This window comes from Centrocercus urophasianus, unplaced genomic scaffold (assembly GCF_019232065.1).
Source record: "Centrocercus urophasianus isolate 14NV4802_14NV808 unplaced genomic scaffold, USGS_Curo_1.0 seq_47, whole genome shotgun sequence".
NCBI lineage: Eukaryota > Metazoa > Chordata > Aves > Galliformes > Phasianidae > Centrocercus > Centrocercus urophasianus.
In genome coordinates, this window is record NW_024885055.1 from 2,646,335 (window position 1) to 2,659,321 (window position 12,987).

Sequence of the window (12,987 nt, forward strand, 5' to 3'; positions counted from 1 at the left end):
CATGGCAAGACTCTGCCCAGGATTAGATATAACTTCTCATGGCAGTGCATCACATATTGCCCCGCATCTGCTGCAGTGGGATGGCCAGGTTTCCAAGAGCAAAGGAACGTAGTGGGGGCTGTGTGCTCTCCCCTTATCAGGCTGGGTACTGGGGGAGGCTGCTCATCATTCCCAGCCCCCTTCAATGGGGGAGCCTTGAGATGGGTCGGATCCTCATCCTCACCTCCCAGGAGCAATGCCAGGAGGTGCTGCAGGGCTGGCCCTTGCTTGTAAAGTCACCTGCACAGCTTTGGGTCCTGGCAGCTCTCAGCTTTGGGGGGAGGATAGAATTACTCGAGCTGGAATCACACTACAGTTTCATTATGAACCAAGCACCTTTCACTGCAAGGAAAGAGGAAAGAATAATAACTGCTTTTCAGTACATAATCAACGTGTCTCATTGTTTTCCAGATGAATTTTGATCATGGAAGACAGTTATGACTATAGAATAGACTGCAGAACTGTAGGCCATTGCGATGCTGAGGGGCCACGTGCTGCTCTGCATGGTCCCACAGGGAACACCAGGGCCACCATCTGCACCCAGGGGGACAGTGATGGAGTGATGAAGGAGTGATGTTGGGGCTGGCAGGAGCTACATGTGCTTTCTGGCCCACCTCCTGCTCCAACAGCTCTGTGCTGCCTCCCTTTGTGCCACACAACAGGAGTCTGGTGGGGATGCTGGGTGCCCAAACACATCCCTTCATCCCGTTGGGGCACTCAGGTAACACGCATTCACATCTGTTTCCTGGTTAGGAGCCTGTAATGCCTGCCACGGGAGGAGGGCTGGAAGAAATCCCAGGGATTTGGGACTTCTCCAGAAGACAGCATGGCTTGGGGGAAGTTAGCAGAGAAACAGGATAGAGGCATTTCAGAACATATTGAACATTTTTCTTTTTCTGGAACGCAGGCATTTGCTAGATGCTGTCTCCGGAAGCACTACACTACAAGTAGATTTATTGGCTTGCAGCACAGTTTATACTAATTTTTCATCCTCCAGCAATTTACACAAAATATTTCTGTAGTTATGCGTGGCGTTTTTGTAATTAGATCCTCACTTAACTGCTTTAATTGTGGCTGGTCTTTTGGCAGAGAGGTTGGGTAGCACCACCTGTTATAGGACTTGTGCAATCTCCCACTCACCTGAATCACTGCGGGATACAGAGGGGGAAAAAAGAGCGCAAGCATTCCCCAGGCTGCCCTGCCAAAAGCTTGCAAATGTCACACGGAGAGCCTCTGCCAGCTTCTAAAGTTATCTGAGGAAGAAGGAGGGACAGGATGGACGTGAAGGCCATTTCCATCCACAAAGGCCACCGCCTGGGGGTTCCTCGCATCACCTCAGTCACTGAGCGAGGGTCACAAAGGGCCACGGCCTTGCTGCCTTCCCTATGGACAGCCAGCCCGGAAAGCTAGACTGAGTTAATAAAACTCAGAGCACATCACGCTAATTACCCTGAGCGTGAGCAAAATGAGTTTCATCCCACCAGGTGTCCCACTGGGAGCTGAGTGGGCAACTCCTGGCTCCCTCACTTGGGCTCTGGGGAGATGGTCCCATCCCCACCCCAAGCACCAAACTGTGGGCTCAAAGCACGTGGGGGAAAAGCCCTCCTCAGAGTTTGGGAGATGTTCAGCCAAAGCTCCGCGGGCTCTCAGATCCCCTCTCAGCACTCAGTGACTGCACTGGAAACACCTTCAGACCGAAGGCTGAATCAGGTTTGGGGCACCGTAAACCATGAGAAGAAATAGTGAATATCTCACTTTGAATAACTGAAAAGCAATCTAAATTTATGATGCAATACAAATGCATAGTTTCCATTTGAAAGGTGAGAAAAATCTGGTTTCTCAGACCCCCTCAGCAATGCAAGACTGCTGGTCGGGTCCTGTGCTTCTATTTGTTGTTTTTCCTTTGGCCCTTCCATAATACTGAAAGCATTAAAGCAAGAAACATCCTCAGATTGATTTCCTTTCTTTTCTCTGCACTGGAATAACTCGGCACTTCACTTTTGTCTTTTTAAGTTGCAATTTTTACACAGTTGCAGCACTATTTAATGCTGTAGAGCTGAAAAGACTGGAAAACCTGGAGCAAATGTCTTCTCTTACCATGAACATCACCCATCCATTCCTTTGTGTTTTCGAGTTTGGCACAGAGAGAAAAGGACAGAAATAAGAGAGAGAGGAGGAGCTGAAGACATGAATAATTTCTTCTCTCCCAAACCCAAAATGAAAAGAAAGTGTGAATATAGAATGAGACAAACTTTAATTTCTGTTCTTTCATCCAGAAGTTTACCATGAGAAGATAAAAACGTGCCTCTACTGCGTTCCTTCCAACCTCCTCCAGTCTGTCCAACTTTGGCTCGTGCCCACACTCGCTCCCCATTAAGCCCCACTGACTGTATGGGCTTCTCCCAAAACACGAAACAGCCCTGGATCACAATGGGAACAGAGGATCCTGTGGTGCTTTTGGTGGGTTTTAGATCAAGTCTAAATTGATCCAAAGTCACTGTAACTTCGGGGTCTCCACTCAGTTCAGTGCACCACGAAGCGCAGGGTTGGGGTGGGGAATACAAGACTTACCCCTACATTTAGAACTGGGCAGCACTCCTACAACAGCATTAAGTGGATCAAAATATCATCTGGGTTCCAACTTCCTTGCCACAGACAGCATTGAAGTCTTGTATTATCAGGACTTAAATATTTCCTCTGGTACAACCTCAGAGTACCTCAAGAACAAGTCCATTAAATACTGCCTAAGTGGGAACTGGCTTGACTTTCCTGATTGCCTCCATCCCAGAGGAGCAAGGGAATGGATTGGCAAGTGACAAGCAAACCTGAGTGAAGGATTTCCTTGAAGCAACACCACGTGTGCTTGGAGTGCCAGCGCTCAACTGGCAGCTCTTGAAGTGTCACAGGAGCCGTCTGCCAATTCATCTTTCCTCTCTACGTCCAGATCTTTCCCAAGGTTCAGCTGCATGCGACTGTCTGCCAGCATGTTTGCACAGCAATGGGTCAGCAAGTGCTGGTCCTGCTCTGCTCACCAAGCGCTTAAAGACAGCTTACCTCACTGCCCAGACAGCCACCAAGTAGCCATGCCTGAAAACAAACCTTGGTCCCTACCTGCAGTGATACTGGTCTTGCCACAGAATCACAGAATCACAGAATGGCCAGGGTTGGAAGGGACCTCAAGGATCATGAATCTCCAACCCCCTGCCACACGCAGAGCCACCAACCTCCACATTTCATACCAGCCCAGGCTGCCCAGGGCCCCATCCAACCTGGCCTTGAACACCTCCAGGGATGGACGGGGCATCCACAGCCTCTCTGGGCAGCTGTTCCAGCACCTCACCACTCTTATAGTAAAGAACCTGTGGTGGCCACTGTCCTGCAGTGGTGCAGGGATGCAGGGCAGCAGAGCCACACTGCACAGGACAGGATGCACCCAGCACCTGAAGCTATGCTCAGCATCCAGCTCCCCACTGCTGCTGCCTGGGGGCTCAAATGTGCCCAGCATCCAAAGCCACAAGGACTTGGGTTGCCGCAGCAGTCAGTTCACAACTGTCCACTCTGAAGCAGCTGGGCATAGGAAGGTTCACCTGGTGACTTGTGTTTCAGATATCTTGAGGGTCTGCAAGGCAGACAGCTCCCAGTGCATCCCTATCTCATGGTGTGCCCATAGGTGCAGTGGGCTACCAACCTGCTGGCTGGGACCAAGCACGTGAAAAAGCCCTTTGCCCAAATACGTGCTGGTAAGAACCCGGCAAGGAGCCCCCTGGAACAGAACATGCCACAGGCCCTAGGCTGCCAAATCCAGCCAGCAGGGCTGGCCGAGGTGACGATGACCACAAGGAAGTGCCAGCCAAGCACCATGGCTTTGTTCCTCGTTATGCAACAGGCAGGACGGAGGTTTCCGGTGGTATTTGCAGCGGGGAGGTGGAGCCCACGAGGCGTGAAGGTCCACCTCTCACCGCAGACCTTTCCACTCGGAGTTTGACAGCGTTTGCTTCTCAGTTTATTATCTTGTGGTTTCAAACAATACAGGAAGGATGTAGGTGTTTGCAAGAAGAAAGAGAAGGAGGAGGAGGGCTGGCAGGCCGCTGCCGGGGGGGCTTCTCAACGGGTGCTACTTGCTGGAAACCGCTCTCCCACGCGCGTTATTAAAGGTGATGAAATTAATTTGGGGGAGAATAGTCTACAAAAGGGTCATGTTCCCAGCAGGGCTGGGCTGGGAGGGGCAAAGGTCATGAGTGAGAGCAATCCTGCATGGGAAGTTCCCTTTAAAACTCAAAGGAAAGCCAACAACCCAAGGGCCTGTAGGAGCCCCAGCAGCGTGTGAAGACCGTGGGCAAGGTTGTTCTCAGAGCCCAGGGTGCTGCAGGTCCTCATGGCTGTGCACACTGCTGCAAAGCCCACAGAAGACCTGATGGCCATAGGGATGGAGCTCGCTGGATGCAGGCGGGTGTCAGCTCCTGACCTGCCCTGGGCAGCACCTCCACCAAACCTCAGCACCTTCTAAAACAGCTTCTCCACCCCCACCTTCCCTCCAAGCCACCCATCTGTGCCATTCTCTCCTCTCCCACCCACTGAGTGGGCACAACATCTTTACAGCAATTTCTTCTTGATAGTCTTGAATGAACCATGTACCAGCAGCACATTCTAGAATCACAGAATCATTAAGGTTGGAAAAGAACATTAAGATCATTTAATCCAACCCAACCCATCACACCCCATCTCCATTCAGCACATGGCCATCACAGCATAACACCCAGGAAGCATCTCCAGCAGGAGTGGATATGCTGGCATTGGAGTCAGCCCAGCATGGAAATGAGCCTGGGTTGTGCATGTCTACTTTGTGCAATGAGGGATTAGGAAAGACGACGAGGAAAAGGAGGCTGGGATGCTGCTTGGGTGGATCCAGTGGGTACCACCTTCAACAAAGTCTGCAAAGTACTACCAGTGAGTTATTTCTGCCCCGCACTGAGCAGTCCAGGTAAAAGATTTGGAAAATTTAGGTTGGACGTGGAAGGTTGAGGTTGGATGCTGGGGGAAGTTCTTTCCTGTTGGAGTGGTGAGGTGCTGGAGCAGCTGCCCAGAGAGGCTGTGGATGCCCCGTCCATCCCTGGAGGTGTTCAAGGCCAGGTTGGATGGGGCCCTGGGCAGCCTGGGCTGGTATTAAATGGGCAGGTTGGTGGCCCTGCATGTGGCAGGGGGTTGGAGATTCCTGATCCTTGAGGTCCCTTCCAACCCTGGCCATTCTGTGATTCTGTAAAAAGCCGGTGATCTCCAAACCTTGGGAACCTCACATGGGAGTGGCTGGGCAAGAGTTTGCCCCAGCCCTAGAGAAGGAACAGCATTGGATCATAGAATCACAGAACTGTTTGCGTTGGAAGGGACCACTGAAGGGTCCAACTCCCCAGCAGTAAACACCTACAGCTCCATCAGGCTGCCATGAGACATGAGATGTGGGACGTGGCTCAGCCCTGACACCAATGTCCCCTTCCCACAGGGACATGGCACACTGGGAAGGTGCTGGCAGCTCCTTGTGGCTGTGAAAGGTGTATTGCTGCCGCAGTGACAGGAAAGCTGTGCTCTTGAGTGGTGCTATCTCATCTATTTTGCAAATACAAATGTGATAGAAATCTGCAAAATAAGGAATATGCATTAACTTCTGAAAAGTTTTGACTACATATCATTATCCGTAATTTTGCTGCTTTGATTTGCATATTCATAAAAGAAACATACAGCACGGATGTGTCAAAGGCTTTCAGATGAGTACGAACAAAACCAGCAGACTTGCAATCTCAGTTCTGAAGTAATTGCTAGGAAGATTTTGCTTTCCCTGATATTTGTTTAATGGTTTGTCCCTGAGCTTGTGAAGCTGGGAGCTGGAGCATCCCAAGGCATGAGCATCCTGGGGCAGGAGAATCCTGGGGGCAGGAGCAAGCCCTTGGATTGTGCTGTGTGCACAGCAGTGACCCATCCTGAAGCACACGTGATGCACCAGCACCAGCAGGACGAGTCGGTGGCATTCCAACCAGGTGTGGTTGTGTTGGGCTGTCCCAGCCCCAGCAGCACTGAGCATCCTGCAAAGAGCAAAGGGAGCCGATGCACTGCATGCATCGAGCTGCAGGAGCTGTGCACACCCTGCCAAGCTCCATCAGCGTGCACTACAGGTGCTGCTCAGCCCTTATTTTGCAGCCGTGGGACTCAAGCTGATAGACCTGGGGTGGTGGCAACGCCTGCAGCACGGCTGATGCTGAAGTGATAAAGAGCACAAGAAACGTTGCTTTTAACTTATTTCCATGCTTTCAAGCTGTGGAATAGGTGAAGTAGCAGCAACTGCTGCTCGCAGTGTTATCCCAGTGCTACAGTGCTTGTGGTTTGTGTTGCAGTCTCCCCTTCCTCATAGCACAGCCGTGCCAAACTCCAAACAAACTGCAGCTTTTTTAGCTATCCACCCAACAGGTGTCACAAATGATGGGTCTTGAACACAGGGTGTCGTTCAGCATCCACCTGCCACTGCTGATCGCTGGGGCTGGAGGGCACGTTGGTCACCAGCACCAAGGGATGTGGTCCTCACGATGCTCTGCCTCCACGGCCAGAGGACAGACACACGGACCTTTCATGGCCAGGGCAGAGTGAGAGGTGCAGATGAGCAGGAGCAGGTGTGCACTGAACTTCTCAGAAAGCTCACCTGGGACTTGCTCTTTCTCACGGTGAGCAGCAGCCCAGGAGGGGCTGGGGCAGGCACTGGGCTGAGCAGCAATGAGGGCTGCAAGGTTTGGGCCCGCAGCTAAAGCCCCCGAGTGCAGCCAGGAGGTCCTCTGTGGAGAAGGCAGCAAAAGGCAGCCATCCACATAGCAGGTGTGCTGTGTGCTCCCCTCCACCCCCAGTCCCTCCCAGCTCCCATTCCTGGCTCTCACTCCACATCAAGGTCCCTCCTTGCGAGCTGCTGATGGACGTGGTGAGGGTGGATGTGCTCAGTAGATCACCCACCCCAAAGCCATCCCAGCACAACAGTCCTCTCCATCTGGTAGCTCATGATCCCATTTGGACCTCTTCCCTACTCAACAGGACAGGCTGTTGAGACCAGGTTACGTGTTCACCCTGTTCTCTCCTTCCTGTGCTCATTCCTACCTGACTCACCTCCATCCTTCACCCTCCTTTTGCTCTTCCCATAAGCATCCCATAATAACTCCTGGGCTGGGACAGGTATTTCTATCCAGGGCTGTAGCTCCAGCAGCAGAAGGAACAAGTCCAGATGATGATGAAAACAAACAGAATTATTGTTTTAAAAACAATTCTCAATTTATTCACTTCCCCGCGCAACTCAGATGGGAGCTAAATTGATTTTTTACACCGCCTCATGTAACACACAGAGCTATTTCTCTCACTGGAAGGAACTTATGGCAATCAGTTAAACCAACACATCTGTGCTCAGAGCCCTGGGAGTGGGAGACGAGAGTAGTGTGGACCTCCCACCTGCCAGAATACCACATCTGGAGGAAGATGTGTAGATTGGGGCCTCACACTGGGACGTGAGCTGGGCGTGAGCCAAGGACATCACAGCAGTGAGCAGCCTGGTCTTCTGCTTCAGATGGTGCATGCATGGCACCAGCACAGCCCTCCCATATCTGCACATCTAAAAATGTCACCAAGCATCCTGCATGGCCTTTTCTAGCACACCATTCAGCAACTAGAGATCATCTCATGCCTCCTTCAGCATCACCCCACAGTCTTTCTGCTAAGCTTTTCTGGGGACGGACAGAATTAGGCGGCAAGCTCAAGCAGCAGCATGATGCCCAGAGAGGTAGGTTAGTCCTTGCAGACATAAGGGGATGAGAAAAAGGTACTGGGCAGAAGGCGCACAGACAGTAGAGGTTGGGATTTCCCTAAAACTACCCTTTGGGTGAGATATTTCATCCCAGAAAAATGACACAGCATGGAGAGCATTGCTAGGAGCCTGCTGCTGAGTGAGCCTCCGTGCACAGCCTCACCATGTCACCATGATGGAGCATCACAAGCAGGGCTGCTGCCCAAGGGTGGGGAGCTACAGGGAGCCCAGAGCCAGCGGGGATTTCCCCCATCCCATAGCACAGGAGCAAGGCGAGCAGGACAGGGTGGCTGATAGGTCCAACAAAAAGCCCAGCATGCGAGGCAGCACCGTGGTGATGAGGTGGGCCTGGAGCCAACCCTTGGAGTCAAACCCCAGGTGAGGATCTGGTTCAGCAACTGGGGATGCAGGGTCAAAGCCAAGAAGCCAGTCTTTAAGTTGCCACCTGCCAGGAAAAGATGGCACAGGCCTGGACATGAGATCACCACCCCATTAGCACAGCTCAGATGTAAGGACCAAAAGCTGAAATGGAGCTCCTTGGGGTGGGGGTGTGGATAGAGGCGCCAGGTGAGGTTGACCAGAGCCATCAGGGCTTTCTGGGCTCTGACCATCAGCTTGGGAAGAGGGCAGTGCACTGAGCTGCTCCTGTCTGCCTGAGGAACCATTCCAGCCTAAGTTCTGTGCACCGTCACCTTGTCCCAGGGATGGAGGTGCACAAGGACCACGCAGGTTCCATCACCATGGATGGAAATGCACCCGTGGGTTTGCCCACCTGGGCCTCAATGAGTCACGCACGCAATGGCAGATGGTTCAGAAACAGCTGGGAAGATGACAACACTTCTCCTTCGGTGCCTATTGTCTGTCCAGAACATAAATGTCTGTTGGGTGGGTAAGGCACTCCTGGAGGTATGTACCTAATGGATCTCAAGGAGACCTTCAGTGATGGTTTATAGAGAAGCTCACCTATTCAGCCATCGGAGAAGCACGAGCAGAGCCTTCATCGAGGCATATTTCCAATACACGAAAAATTAATGAATTTGTACAGCTCCCTGCCTACAAGATGCATTCATTTAGACAGACAGCACTCAAGGCTCTAAGAGCTGCTGCTGCAGGAGATGGACGGAACGAAAGCAAAGGAGAGTAAACAGAGAAGAGATTTCTAAGTGCCCGTGACATTTGTTCAAATACTTTATTTCAATCAGCTTAAAAGGGAAACATAAAGCTCAGGTTGTTCATAGCAAAGGGGAGGAAATTGAAAACTGAGTAATGCACTAAGAGCAATTCAAAGGGAGCGGAGCCCGGCTGCTGCTCTCCTGGTGGGCTTTTTGTGTCCAAACGCTGTGTCACACCGTCTCAAGAGAAGCCACTCCAAAAAAAAAAGGGTGTCTGAATGACACCTGGAGAGCTCCACTCACACAGAGTCAATAACTCCACATTTATTTTGCCAAGGAGCCCAAATAGTTGGGGTGGGGATCCAGGCTGAGTGGGAGAGCTCCTCAGGGCGACATCAGCATTTAAATCTCGTGTTCAGTGCAGCTTAGAGACACCAGGAATGGTGGAAGAAAAAAAAAAAAGCAGAAGAACCTGAAATATCATCTCAGAGAAGGTGTGAATTTTCACCGCAGTGCTAAATAGCCTGGATTTTTTTTTTCCCCTTTAGGATAAGGAAAGGCAGCAAGCTGAAGGAGAAGGAAGGCTCCTTGTGACGCAGCAGCAGAGCGTGCAGTAAAACATGCATTTGTTCAGAGCTGTAACTTACTTCTGCTAACAGAAGAATAGAGTGAGGTTGCTGGTTTATCATTATTTTATATTTGTTGTCTTCTTTTTCACCCCCACGAGCTCACAGTGTTTCTTTCATCCCTGAGCTGTCTCCGATGGCATTTCTATATTTCATTTAGCAATCCTATAAATATGTAAATATAAGATCTGTATGTGTAAACACACACACGCATAAATAAAACGGTAATGATGCATACATCCATGTTTGTATAAAAGCTAAATTACCTCCAATTTATCCAGTGTCCTTTATCTCTTCTATGCAACCTAGGCCAAGAATTGTGTTCCTAATGGTCTTCATATGTATACGGGAATGGCACCTAGGAGGGACAGATATAGGACTAAAAGGCATCTCTGATGGAAAAGTAAGTGCAAATTCCTTCATTTCTTTCCATGTGCCTCCCAGAGCCACAGGGGAGGGCCTGCACACTCCTCACCCTGCTGTGCCCATGAGGTTTGTGCCCCCGGAGCCGGGCACTCTGTTCCACCCATCACCAAATCTGGAATAGGGGTTGGTCCTACCACCGTAGAACCATTTGAGTTGGAAAGGATCCTTAGAGGCCATCAGGTCCAACCCCCCTGCAGTGCACAGGGACGCCCACAGCTCCATCAGTGCTCAGAGCCCCATCCAGCCTGACCTCGGCTGTCTTCAGGGATGGGGCACCACCGCCTCTCTGAGCACCTCCGTTCTGCCGGGGACGGCTGGCACCCCGTCCCGTGACGCTGCTCCACGGCAGGAGCTGCTGACAGGCTGAGAGGTGCCTGTGTTCTGCTCGCCGCACTCCCAGCACAGCACCCCGCACCGCCCCGCTCTCCGTACGGGCGCAATCGATCCCCGTTCAAGTTGATCGCTAGAAAACACCGCGGGTGGAACGAATGCAAGGAGGTGGGAAACCATGGGATGGATGTCAGCCCAATGCGTCCTCTGGGAAGCCGTGGAGCGCGGTGCGGTGCGGTGCGGAGTGGAGCGAAGCGGCTGCTGCTCGGCGGAGCCGCCTGGGAGCGCACGGAGCTGCGGCTGCGGCACTGCGAGAGCTCCCCCTGCAGAGAGCGAAGTGAGCGGCCTCGGGATTCGAGAGCGGCTGACCTCCGGGGCACGGAGCTGCCGACGTTGTGCTCCTCGGGGTTCTGAAGCGCGGTTGGACGGCGGCGCAGCGGCCAAACTCTGCTGTGCAACTCTGTTCGATCGCCGGAGGTGAAGCGCCCCGAGGTCTCTGCGCAGATGGTATCTCTGAAAGGATGGATGCCCGCGGAGGGTTCTGCCGGTGGTGCAGCCCTGCGTTTCACCCCCTTATTAGCACCTGCAGTCCCTTCCCTCTGTGCCCACAGAGGTTCAGAGGTTTCCCAGTGCTTTGCCGGGATCGGAGTCACCAACGGGAAGTGTTGTGGATGTTACCCCTCGGGTCCTCTGCGCAGAGCCCTGGCTGCTGCGTCTCAGCAGGACTCCCCAGACCTCCTGCTTGTCCATGGGCTCCCCTTAGCTGTGGTAGGAAGGGCAGCGGGGTGAAATGCCAGTGGTGGCAGGGCAGAGCCCCGGCTGGCAGGGTATGGGGCGGAGACCCTGGGTTGGCTGCTTATAAAGCATTGAGCTGCACTGCCAGTGGAATCAAGGCGAGCAGAGCCCTACCTGTGGAACCAGCATGGGGGAGGAGGACCAACAGCAGGAACATCCCTGTCTGTCTGCCATCATCCACCTGATCCCCTGGAATGAGGGGGATCGGCCTGGAGACCTGGGGACATCGCTGAGCCCCCACGCCAGCCTGGCACAGGGCTGCTCCAATTTGCCATTCCACGTCTGGGCCCATTTTCCAGAGAGCTGCTGCAGCTCCCAGCCAGCCCGTATCACACAGTGGGACAGTCGCCCTCACAGCACTGCAGGACGCTGCTGCTGCTCCAGAACTCCCAGCATTTGCCATCCACTCTGTGTTGTTCCAGGCTGGACATCCTCAGTGGGGCCATTTGCCCCCAGCCCCCAGCTCTCCATCCGTCTGCCTGCCACGTGCTGAAGAACAGCCAAGACAGCTTCCCAGGCTTCTCCACCTCATTCCTCAATCCACCACCCAATATTTCATCACCCACCTCAGTGAAATGTATATTTCCCTTTTAAGAGCTCTCCTAGAATAATATATTTTTTTATTATCGTGACAGTGAGGGCTCCCGTTGCCATGGTTACGTGGCCTTTGCTAGAGCAAGAGCTTTCTGGGTGTTTGAAATTCTGGTATTTCTCCTGACCTAAGAGGTTTGATTCTTTTTTAATTTGGTATTTATTCCCATTATCATCATTTGAAACAACAGGTCATTTATATTGCATATGGATATGTCACCACCACGGTGAAGGGCTCAGAAATAAGCTTCTGCTGTGAAAAGGAATGGTTTTTAGTAGGGGGAAATCTACTTTGCAGCACTTATCAGACACAGTACAACAAAACCACAGAAACTCTGATAGGATCTCTGCTGTATCTCTGCACATTACACATCAAATCCCATCTCTGGCTGGAGAGCAAACCTCTGCCTTCTGGCTGTCAGCTCAGCTGTTCTCAGCTCCCCAGCCTCCTGAGTCCTGATCTGATCTAGAACACATAGAGAGAAGTTAAATGCATATATTAAATAGAGATAGACAGATAAATATACAGATGGATGGATGGATGGATGGATGGATGGATGGATGGATGGATGGATGGATGGCTATATAGACAGACAGACGAGAGATGGATAGATGGATGAATGGTTAGATAGACAGATACATGGATAGACAGACATAGATAGACAAATAGATAGACAGATGAAAAGATAGACAGGTATAAAGAGAGATATATAGGCAGATGGATAAAGAGAGAGACAGATTAATTGCTTGATAGACATGGATCGAAAGGTAGATAGATTGACTGATAGATGGATACACAGACAATAGATTGATTGATAAACGGATAGATGGACAGATAGATGGATAGACTGATAGACAGGTAGATAGATAAGTTGTAGAGCTGGGATAAAAACATCTGGATTTCCTTGGCCTTTTGATGATTTTCCCCCTGTTGTTTTAATGGCAGCATCCATACCAGCTGCTTCATTCAGCAGTGATGAGGACAAAGGTGTTTCCTGTGGGCTTGGTTCCTTCTGTGTCACCTGGGCCAGACATGCAGCATTAGCTCCATTTGCTTCCCTTCGTTTTAACTGAAAACCCTGGGATAAGGAAGGGGGGGATGTAGCATGGGGGCTGCAGGGTGGGAAGGGACCCAGCACAAACTGTGTGCTCAACACTCTGGCAAGAAGGGCTGATAAACACAAAAGCTCCAGCACAAACAGCAGGCAGTGCAATGGGATGGGATGGGATGGGGTGGGATGGG